This window comes from Gopherus flavomarginatus, chromosome 11, assembly GCF_025201925.1.
Source record: "Gopherus flavomarginatus isolate rGopFla2 chromosome 11, rGopFla2.mat.asm, whole genome shotgun sequence".
Taxonomy (NCBI): Eukaryota; Metazoa; Chordata; order Testudines; family Testudinidae; genus Gopherus; species Gopherus flavomarginatus.
In genome coordinates, this window is record NC_066627.1 from 18997636 (window position 1) to 19009635 (window position 12000).

At 42.5% G+C, this 12000-nt stretch overlaps 2 pseudogenes; one reads left to right on the top strand and one right to left on the bottom strand.

Moving 5' to 3' along the window:
- Positions 1 to 1802: 1802 nt before the first annotated feature.
- On the top strand, positions 1803 to 8895 carry LOC127030947 (olfactory receptor 10A2-like; annotated as a pseudogene).
- Positions 8896 to 10689: 1794 nt separating this feature from the next.
- LOC127031294 (olfactory receptor 6X1-like) lies at positions 10690 to 11644 on the bottom strand (annotated as a pseudogene).
- Positions 11645 to 12000: the final 356 nt, after the last annotated feature.

The window sequence follows — 12000 nt, forward strand, 5'->3', positions numbered from 1 at the left end:
TGTCCTGGATGGGAGCAAGAGGCCCTGAGTTATTCCCTCCTGTTTAAAATTAATTATAGCTCTTTCCTGCTCTGAACCATCTTCCAACAGGAAATGCTGATTTGACAGAATCAAATTGTTCTACAGGAATATATTGATTCTTTCTAAGGTTTCAATGGTAATAAGCCAGGCTTGCTCTGAATCTGCTTCTCTGGCTTCCCACCAGCTGTCCACCTCCCAAGAATTTCCAAACAGAAATTTCAGGTCCTGCACAGCTCTCTGTGTAGCTGTTGAGTTAGAGTAGCAAATTTACCTGAACTGATCATTTCTTTCTTGTTAAGGGATTATGTTGGCTGCATGTCGAACCAATAACAACTCCCACATCCTGCCCCACTTGTTGTTATTGTTATTTCTTTGTATCACCATAATAGGTTGAGGACTTAGCCCATGACCATGACCCCATTGTGCTAGGTATTGTACAAGCTCAGAACAAAAAAGAGCTTACAATATAAGATAAGAGACAACAGATGGAGACAGAGAGACAAAAGGGGGAGTACAAGAAGCAATGAGACAATGAGACTTGTTCCATCAGCTGGGCTCTTTTAGTTTTTTTTTTAATTATTCATTTGATGGGGAAAAAATTGTCTACTTTGTGTTTTATTTCATGTTTTCATTTTTACTGTTCTTTATTATGATTAGTCCTTGGTCTTCCTTGTCATTCTCTTTATTTTTGTGTGTTTCATATTCTTCAGAAGGCTCTTGTCTTCCCGATGAGTGTGTGGGTGTGCGTGGGTGTGGGTGGGGCCTGGGTAGTGTGGGGGTGTGCATGTTTCTGTGTGTGTTGTAACACTGAACCTCTTTCCCCCCTCTTCTGTTTTGTTTCACTGTTTTCTTTGTATTTTATGTTTTTTTCAGACTCCAGTCATTGTTGGGTTAGGTGGGCAGGTGATGGCTAGTGTTGCAGGCCTGTGATAGAGAGGAGTTCTCACTAGATGATCTGATGGGCCCTTCAGGCCATGAATTCTATTGCTCTATGGTTGTATCATTTATTTTATTTTTTTGTTTTTTCACCATCCTGGTTTTCTGGGGTGGGGAGTTGTTGTTTGTTTCTTTTTTTGTTTTTTCTTTCTAGGGCCTGACACTGGCAATCCTGACTTGTCAACCTAGTAGCATGTTGTAATTTTTGAAAACAAATTAAGAAGAGTATTTAATTTCTACATGTGTCTCTGCCAGTCAGCAGTTGTAGACTCTTTTCCGTTTAAGTGGAGCAAGTATGAGAGGGGGACAAAGATGTGTGTTACGCATTTAAGCAACATCAACTGAATTAAGTTTGATGGTGGGAATCATATGAAAACTATAGTCCCCCTCCCCTCCATTTCTCAGTTTTTTTTCTCTCATGCAGAACACATACTTCTGGATGGTATCTGCTCCTTTCCTCCATCATTACCCTAAAGAGGTGTAAAAGGGAACGAGCATGACACTGCATTTTGATGATGTTTTGAGATACAGTGGATCTTTGCCAAGTCTTAGCCATACCGACTGTTGTCTAACTTGAACTGGGAACTGGAGAAAAACATTTCTGAAGAGGAATTGAAAGAACCTATCATTATACTAGAATTCTGGAGACAGCAAACCCCACCCCCCCAGCAGATCGAATTCAAGAAGACCCAGGCTATGCTCTCAGTTACATATATACAGAAGCTCTGATGTTGTTCAAGAAAAAACACAGGGCAGAATTTATTCCTAGATCTTTCTTTATCATGACTCCAGATTATAAATGCTTTTTTTTTAAAAAAAATGGCATGAGACTACCGTCAAGCCCCATGTATTTCTTCCTCCAGAACTTGTCCTTTGTGGACATCTTATTCAATTTAGTCACTGTACCAAAGATGCCGATGAAGCTCCTCTCTAAGAATAAAGACATCTACTTCTCTGGTGACATGACACATATGTATTTCTTCTTCTTTGGCATCACAGAGTCCTTCCTCCTGTCCGCCATGGCTATGCAGCTATATATGGCCCGTTGCATTACACCGCCATCATGAACAAGAAATTTTGTAAAAAGCTGGCAGTGACTTCTTGGATCTCAGGGATTCCCGTGGGAACTCTGCAAACAACATGGTTGTTTAGTTTCCCATTCTGCGGGTCCAGTGAGTTGAACCACTTCTTCTGTGATGCATGCACCAGTTCTAGAGTTCATCTGTGCAGACTCCTACCTTTTTGTTTGTATGCATTAATTGCTTCCACTATACTTACCTCTCCACCCTTTCTGATTATCCTTTTTTCCTATGTCCATATCATCTCCACCATCCTAAAGATGCCAACAGCCATAGGAAGGCCCAAAATCTTTTCCACCTGCTCCTCTCACTTCATTGTGGTGATTCTATTCTATGGCATGGCCAGTTTGACCTATCTCCGACCCGAATCGATCTACTCCACAAATACCAAGAAGCTGCTCTCTCTTTCTACAGTCTTCTCAACAATGTTAAATTCCATTATCTATAGCCTGAGGAACAATGAGGTGAAAGGGGCCCTCCAGACAATTTTGCACAAAGAAATGTGTTTTGATAAGGAGGTGAATATTTTTGGTAGCTGAAATTCTGATATTATGGTGACTGCTTGAACTGAAATCATAAAATGAACACAATTCTGTTTGTTAAGAATGTCAGCCTTCAAAGAAGGGAACTCGGATCAGATTCCAGCTTCACTTAATGGTGACAAACTCCTGATTTAAACTGCTGTTACCAAGATCAGAATCCAAGGGCTTGTCCAAATGAACAGTTAGTGCACAGCAAGCTGGGATGAAAATGTACCATAAGCTCCCAGTCCATGTGGACCCTGGTTTTCAGCTCTAAAGTTTCCCTAGTGTGTTCTATTATACTCTTTTTTGAAACAGGAGTAGGTCAATGAACACTGGAGAAATGTTAGTGCATGGTGGCAGGGTCCACACTGAAGGTTAATACACAGAGCTTTGCATTTTCACCCCAGCTTGACACCCACTAACTAGTCATCTAGACAAGTCCTGACTTCCAGTCTGCAATCGTGTCTCTAAACTGCCTAGATGTCACTTCTTTTCAGGGCTGTATTGAACCCATGCCATATGAAATAATCTCCACTGGCTATATACTGGTTTCTTGGTTTGTTTTAAGATGTTGGTTTTGTCTAACAGTAAAAACAGTAAAATATTTCACAGGGAAATTTTTACTAGTTTATCAAAATTTTGAAAATTTTTTAAAAAATCGATAACATTTTCTGATTGCTGAAAAATATATATATATATAGATATATATATAAAACTCCTTCTGCCAGGCAGATCCATCAGCAATCAGGGCCGGGTTCAATATCTAGGCGTTTCTTTCTATTGATACAACACACAACCGTCTCAAGCCTCCACTCAGTAACCTAGGAAGATTACACACCACCTCTGAGAGGCATTACTTCCCCACTCGCAAGCAAAGAGTCTTGGTGTAGAAAAGAAACTTTTAATGAAAGTAGTGAAGTAACTCAATGTTAATTTGGGAAAACACCACAAACAGGATTAATAAACATAAACCCTAAGCAAAAGACCCACCCCCAAATAAGTTGGGCAGTGTCATTTTCCCTTCAGGTTCTTAAGTCCAGCAACGCAAAAGTCCCTTTAATGTGCCTGTCCCTTCTCTGCACCCCACTCACAGTTACTGTCCTTGGTCAGTGCAGACCCAGAGTTCGTAGGTGCATCTGCAGAGTTCACCTCCCATCCTGGGTGGAAGTAAGGAGACACCTTACTTGCTCCATGGCCCCTCTCTGCCAGCCACCCTGCTGGCCACTTGCTGCACCTCTCCACCAGCCACTCACTGTGCTGCCTGGGCACCTTGCCAACCACTCGCTCACTGTGCCACCTCACCAGCTCTTCATTCACCAGCTGATTGTCAGTCACCTTCTGCTGCCATCTGCCTCTCTGCTGTGACCTCTGCACATAAGTCTCATAGTGATTTTCAGCTCTTTGCAGGCTGGGCAGAAACACTCCAATTTGAGTGATTTCAGCTCTCAGTGATTTTCAGCTCTGGGCAGAAACACAGTGTGACGGGTTGGATCACAGAAAGCCCCTTGGGAACTGCCAAGTGATATGCCAAAACTACTTCTGCCCCTGCTTTCCCTGCCAGCTCGGGACCCCAGCACCCTCTCTTGCTGAGCCAGACACACCCATCTGCTCCAACACAGACCCAGGGTCTGAATTACTTGCCCAAAAGCTGCAGACTTAACTGAAAGCAGCTCACAGGAGTGTTTTTGTCTTTAACATTCAGATGCCCAACTTCCAATGGGGTCTAAACTCAAATAAATTTGTTTTATCCTGTATAAAGCTTACACAGGGTAAACTCATAAATTGTTTGCCCTCTATAACACTGATAGATAGATATGCACAGCTGTTTGCCCTCCCCCACACACAGGTATCAATACATGCTCTGAGTTAATTAATAAGTAAAAAGTGATTTTATTAAATACCAAAAGTAGGATTTAAGTGGTTCCAAGTAGTAACAGAGACCAGGGCCAGCTCTAGGTTTTTTGCTGCCCCAAGCAAAAAAATTTTTGGCTACACCCCGTCCCAGCTCTGGGCTCCCCTCCGCACCCTCTGCTGCCCCAGCCCTTGGCTCTTCCTCCCACCAACCCACACCCCCTGCTGCCCTAGCGCTAGGCTCCCCCTTTCCCCCCCACTAGTGCCCTACCCCCATCCGGCTGCTGCCATAGTCCTGGGCTTTCCCCTTCCCCCCACCAGTGCCCCCCCACACCTTCTGCTGCCCCATCCCTGGGCTCTCCCCCCCCCACACCTGCACCCTCCTTCCGCCGCAGCCCTGGGTCACTGGTAACTCGCTCCAAGGGCAGGTCATTCAGCAGCAATTTTGGATGTGCACAGAACACAGACAGGACTGGGTCCCATATGGTTATAGAGCTGCAGTAAAGTGGAACAAATTTCAGCTTGTGTGATTGGAGGATATCTGGATGCATATTATAAGACTGTCCTCCATAAATGAGGAAAAGTTGAGGTGCCTTTATTATTCTTTTGTTCCACTTTTTCTTTCTATGGGGAATACGCCAATGCAATATCACTGTCTTCCTTTTAAACAAACAAACAAACAAAAAGGCAATGGCTGTTGAAAATAGCAATTCCAGTCCTAATAACCATGGGAAGCATTTCTTGCTCAATTTTATCCTACTTTTTCTACAGCAAGTTACAGTGGATCAGTATATTTGATTTGGGAGAAATGAAGTAACAGCTGCCCAAACTGAGCTTGAGCACTCCTGAATTTTGAGGTGTTCAAATCTGGAAGGCAGGTGCTCTGTGTGGGGGGGGGCGGGGCTGTGGGCTCCACAGGGGAGCACGGAGGCATGTATGCAGCAGCGTGTCTGGAGCTGCGCGGAGCCAGACACGCTGGGAGGGGGACCTCATGCGGCTGCCTGCTGTGAGTGGAGAGTGGTGGGGAGACCATATTTTAACATTAAAAAAACAGGACACTCCAGGGGGAAGGAAGCCCCACCCTGCCACCATCCACTCCCTCCAACTGCCCTCCACAAAAACCCCAACCCATCCAACTCCCCCCCGGCTCCAGGGGCGAGGGGGTTCCGGGGGGGCAGTCAAGGAGAGGGAGCAGGGGGGGTTGGATGGGGTGGAGGTTCGGGGGGGCAGTCAGGGGCAGGGAGAAGGGGGGTTAGATGGGTCAGAGGTTCAGGGGCGCAGGCAGGGGAAAGCAGCGGTTAGATAGGCATGGGAGTGCCAGGGGTTTGTTAGGGGACAGGTAGGCGGTGGGGTCCTGGGGGAGAAGTTGGGGAGGGTCTCAGGAGGGGACAGTTGAGGACAAGGAGAAGGGAGGCTTAGACAGGGGGTGGGGTCCCAAGGGGCAGTTAGGGGCAGGGGTCCCGGGAGGGAGCAATCAGGGGACAGGGAGCGGGGGGGGGGGGTTGGATGGGTTGGGGTTTTTGTGGAGGGCAGTTGGAGGGAGTGGATGATGGCAGGGTGGGGCTTCCCTCCCCCTGGAGTGTCCTGTTTTTTGAATGTTAAAATATGGTACTTCTACCATTCATAGCACTCACAGCACGCTGCCGCATGAGGTCCCCCTCCTTTCCTTCCAGTTGGTAGTGGCCAAGGGAATGCTGGGAAATGTAGTTCTTTCCCTGCTCCAGGGCTGGCTCTATAGACAAGGAGCTAACCAAGGAACTACAGCTCCCGGAGCCCCCTGTTGGTTCTCAGCTCCCATGCCGCCCCTGCAAATGGGCTGCCCCAAGCAGGTGCTTGCTTTGCTGGTGCCTAGAGTCACCCCTAACAGAGACAAGAAAGTGAATTATCAAGCAAAATAAAATAAAACACACAAATCTAAGCCTAATACAGTAATGCAGCTGAGTACAGGTAAAAATCTCACCCTGAATGATGTTTCAATAAATCTCTTTCACAGACTGGATGCTTTCCTAGTCTGGGCACAATCCTTTTCCCTGGTACAGCCCTTGTTCCAGCTTAGGTGGTAGCCAGGGGATTCCTCATGATGGCTCTCCCTTTTCTCTGTTCCACCCACTTATATATATTTTGCATAAGGCGGGAATTCTTTGTCCCTCTGGGTCCCCCCCAATGGAAAAGCACCAGGTTAAAGATGGATTCCAGTTCAGGTGACATGATCACATGTTACTGTAAGACTTCATTGCCCACTTGCCAGCACACAAGTATACAGGAAGACTTACAGGTAAAACAGCCATCTGCAGTCAATTATCCCAGTTAATGGGAGTCATCAAGATTCCAAACCACCATTAATGGCCCACACTTTGCATAATTACAATAGGCTCTCAGAGGTATATTTTTATTTTCAGATATGAGTGGCACATTTATACAAATAGGATGATCAGTAGATTATACACTTTGTAATGATACATTACAAGAAACCTTCTGCATGAAGCATATTCCAGTTAGAGTAGTGTATTTTCATAAAATCTTGTAGTGTGCAATGTCATACACAGTAGCTCAAGTGATTTCAACTCTGATTGAGCATTTAAGATAACAAAGAGACTCCTAATGAAGCTCACTTAGCTCTTTTTTTAAAGAGTGGTGAGGAACTGGTTAAACCAGTCCAGGGAGGACCCTTGGCACAGGGGTGCAGCCTCCTATCTAAGACACCTATCCCCACCCCTTTTTATTGTCATAGGGCCCTGGCATTCAAGTCCCTGGCTTAATGAGGTTTTTACAATTGAGTGTGACTTCCACATTTGGGACAAGTTAAGCACAGACCTGCTTCCCTGTATTCCTAAAATAATTACAACATTGGTAAACATATTTCACTACCCCTGCATTCATTACTAAGGTGATTTGTAACCCAACACCTGCCAAAGATGATCACTTTGACACCGCTCTATGCAGGAGCAAACTGTATTTACATAAACACATCCAAAGTCTCTCCCCCTCCCAGCTAGCTGTCAGGGGAGCATTCATTCAGACCCACTAGAGAAGAAAGGAGAGAGAGAGACAGAGAATTCTATCAGTTGTTTTTAATTTAAACTGAAATTTGGAAATTTGGAAAATCTATTCCAGTACTAGTTTTGACCAAAAAAAAAGTAAGGTTTATTGAAAATTTTCCAGCGAAATCTGGGTTTTCAATTAAAGGTTTTCACAAAAAGAGTCTGTTCTATGCAGAAAATTTTGATTTTTTAAATAAAAAATTTGGACATATTTCAGTCCCAAACAAGTATATTAAGCTGAAGTCTGAAATATTTAAATTTGGATATTGTTCCTCAGTGACTTGTGGAAGTTGTAGTTCAATTGCCTCATGCGCCGTTTTCCTTTATGGGCCATGCACCTAAGCTGTACTACATCTCCCATGATACACCAGTGCACAGAGGGAATCTACAAGACGGGTAACAGGGGAATTGTAGTCCTGATCAGGAATTCTGGTCAAATGAGAATGTGAGGCACCTGAACTACAACACCCACAAAATGTTGTGTGGTATTAAGTCAAACGCCTTACAGACTATTAAGTATAGTACATCAACACTATTATTTCAGCAACAGCCTCCCCCCTCATGCTAAAGCTTTTCTCAGATGTATGCCCTGATGGGTTCTATTATTATTTTCCCCTTTGTCTCTTTATTATTGCCCCCATCTTTGTCTCTTACATTCATATCATCTACACCATCCAGGCTCTTACCTTTAGATAGAAAATTGATTAGTGGTCCAGTCTTAGAAGGTAACTATAAAATAGTAGTCAAGCTTGGTTATCTTTATTATTTAAGAATAGTGCATAAAAAGGAGAGACCTGTAATACCTAATCCTTATGGAACCAAAGGCTGCAGCCCAAGGCAATCTAATCTCAATTCTGTCCGATCCAATTAATAACCCAAACATACACTGTTTTATAGTTAGATGTGTTGACAGTCTATAAATTCCCTTTTTGCACTCAGAATAATTACTTATAATCTGCTTTCTCTGATACACATATTGCAATAGCCAAACTTCCCATACTAACACAACTAGTCCGTCTTGCATTCAGAACACTTTTTCTGTTAAAGAGAATGTTGCACTAAACATTAAATGACTAAACTTCTCATTCTCACTAAATTCAAATTTTCTGCTCTGAATAAAGGTGATATAATTTAGCATTATTACTACAAATTATTGTTAAATGTTGCTGGGCTTTTGAATCACCTGATAATAGGCCTTCACTGAGAAATAGGCCCTTAGCCTAATCATCAGGAGGCAGCAGGCAAAAAGCCTTTCCTTCATGCTTTCCACACTTCATTGTAGTGACTCTCTTCTATAGTAACGACAGCTTGACCTACTTATGACCTAAGTCCAGCTACTCCCCAGATACCAAAAAGCTACTATCTTTCACCTACACCATCCTCTTGCCCATGCTAAACCACATGATCTACAGCCTGAAGAAGAATAAGGTGAAGGCCCCCTGAGGAAAACACTGGGCAAGAAAATGTGTAGACCGCAATGGTGGTAGTTTCGCTACAGATGTGAGTATTTCAACTAACAAGAAGGCTGAAATGAGCCTCTTAGAATCTGTGTTTTACCAGAGTTCATCATGACTAGACATGAGGTCAGAATTACAAAGGTGGGAGTTTTAAAAGCACCTAAACTATGCAGCTATCTCCTGTTGTAAACAATGAGGTGACTAACTCACTCTGGCAGTTTTGGAAATCTTCCTAAGTGCCTATCTCCCTAGTTAGATCCTTTGAAAATCTTGCTGTGCATTGAAAACTTTCTGTTGAAATCTTTCCTGGAATGAAAGAAGTTTTCAAGAAAACAGAAATTTTCTTGGGGAAGAAAATCCATTTTCATCAAATTATTTGGGGAGTTTATGGAAAAAAATAAAACAAAACAAAAATGGAAACCAAAATCTATTTGGTGGCTTTTGGTGTTTCTATTAAAATTTGAATTATTTCAAAGAAAATATTTTTCCCCACAGGGATTTTTTTTCCCTGACCAGCTCTAATTATAATTGGCCTTGGAAGGATTACATTTTTATTGGTAAATGTTGGCAAATATTGATTTCAATGTGCACACACAAAGCAATGAAAAATATTTCTATCAATAATAACCAAAAGTTATTTCTATGAAATTCTATGAAAAGTTACAGCTAGGCAAAGTAAGAAAAATGCTGCTTGAGAACTTAATAGTTTTTGATTTAAGGATACTGACTTTATATATTTTGACATTATGTTGACAATTTGTTTTAATGATTATAAAACATTAACTCTTTGAATCTCAACATTTACTGCCATTAAACCACTATTGTCTGACATTCCCCTGTTGTGTGAACGTCCCATGATTTCCCACAACCCTGAAAAGGGTTTGAACAACTCATTTTATTTTGTACATGCATTACTGATTATCATTTCACTTGTGTTTGAGATACCAGCAGCTCATGCTGAGAACTGGTTAGACTGCCCTGGAGTTACATCTCCATCCCCCTTCATGGAGAAGTTTTAATGTTGTCGGTTATTTACTCTTAGTCGAAATGAAGCTCAAAAACTCCTCCATGAAATGGAATACCTTTCTTTGCCCGCTTCCATTGAGGCTGGTGTTTCCATAAGAATCTGAAATATATGGGCTTGATCACATTCCCGTGATTCTTTAATGTATCGACGGCAGCAGGCATGAGACCTGTCATGAAAGTATGACTCTGATTCTTAGAAATGCACATTATCTTGTCAGCACTTGATGTTCAAGAGATCTAAGTGTTAAGAAACAAGTGCTCAAGGGAGATTACCCCGACCACAACTCAGTAAGGTGCACTACATTGAAAACTTGGCCTAGGATTTTCAAGGGAAGCTAAAAGGACTAAGTCTCAAATTCTGGTTGAATGTCAGAATAATTTGAGTGCCTAATTACTTGTCACATCTTAAAAGAATCCCAGCCATGATCACCATGGTATTGGTTCTTTCCTCTGAAGTAGCTGGTATTGTTGGAGACAGGACGATTGCGTGGACTTTCAACAAGAGTTGGGTGCCTAACTCCACTAGGCCCCTTTTAAAATCTCAGCTAAGAACAGTTACAAAAAAGATTTAGGTCTTCATTCTGCATGATTAATAAAACTCTCTTCTCTAGACCATGTTCAGATCACATTTAAGACAGCAACCGAAACCATGGAAGAAGGAAAAAAATACATTGTTGGACTGTCTGATATGTAAATTTAACTCCTAACTTTTTCTCCCTTATAAGTTCATTCAAAAAGAGAAACTTAGTGTCAGTTACATTTTGATGGAGGGCCACATTTTACAGATAGCTCTCCTCAAGGCATCTTTCACTTCCTGCTTCCTCAGGCTGTAGACAATGGGGTTGAACATGGGAGTCACCACAATGTAGAGCAAGGACAACACTTTGTTGATATCCAGAGACTGGTTTCCTGATAGTGCCACATACATGATGATCAGAGCCCCGTAGAATGTTGAAACCACAAGGAGGTGGGAGGAGTAGGTGGAAAAGGTCTTTTTCCTCCCAGTGGTGGATAGGATTCTCAGGATGGTCAGAATGACATAGATGTAGGACATGATGGTCAGGACAAATGGGATCATTGATATAGAAGAGGCAGATATTAAGAGCTGTTATCTCTATCAGGCTGGTGCTGGTACATGGAAGCTTCAACACAGCTGTTAAATCACAGAAAAAGTGGTTGATCTCATGAGGACCACAGAAGGGCAACAGGGATGCCATAATTACTGTGAAGGAAGGAGCCACAAAGCCTAATGCCCAAGAAGCAAAGGCCAGCAGAAAGGACAACCTGGGGCTCATATTGCTTGTATAATGCAGTGGATCACATATTGCCAAGTACCTGTCATAGGACATTCCAGTCAGGAGAAAACACTCAGTAGCTCCCAGAAAACTAAAAACAAACCACTGAAGGAAACAGCCCAGGAGAGAAATGGTCTTGTCACTTGTTGCAAGACTTACTAGCAGCCTGGGGATGATATTGGAGACATAGCCAGTCTCCAGGAAGGATAAATTACTGAGGAAGAAATACATGGAGGTGTATACGTGGTGATCAGTCCATACGGTCAGAATGAGGAGAAGGTTCCCAGCAATGGTTGCTAGGTAGATGACGAAGAACACCACAAAAAGGGTTATCTGCAGCTTGGGAAGAGTCTCAAATCCTACAAGCAGGAACTCTGTAATGAGTGTATGGTTTCCTTTCTCTAGTCCAGCCATTGGTTATCTAAAGGGGAATAAATAAGGTTGATAAAAATTCATATAATTTAAGGCAAGAAAAGAGACCAATGTGATCATCTAGTCTGACCTCCTGCATAACACAGGTTAGAGAATTTTCCCAAGTGATTCTTGCATCACACTCATATCTTCTGGTTGAATGAGAGCACATCTCTTGGAGAGAGATTCAAATTTTGATTTGAAGACTTCAGACTTGATACTATTTTTTATTTTTTGGTGAATTTACAAGATCAGTTGATAAAGATAACTGTGTTGATATCATAAAGTTCTGTGAGGTATTTGACTTGGTACTGCATGGCATTCTGATTAATTAATTAATTAATTCTAATTAATGCACA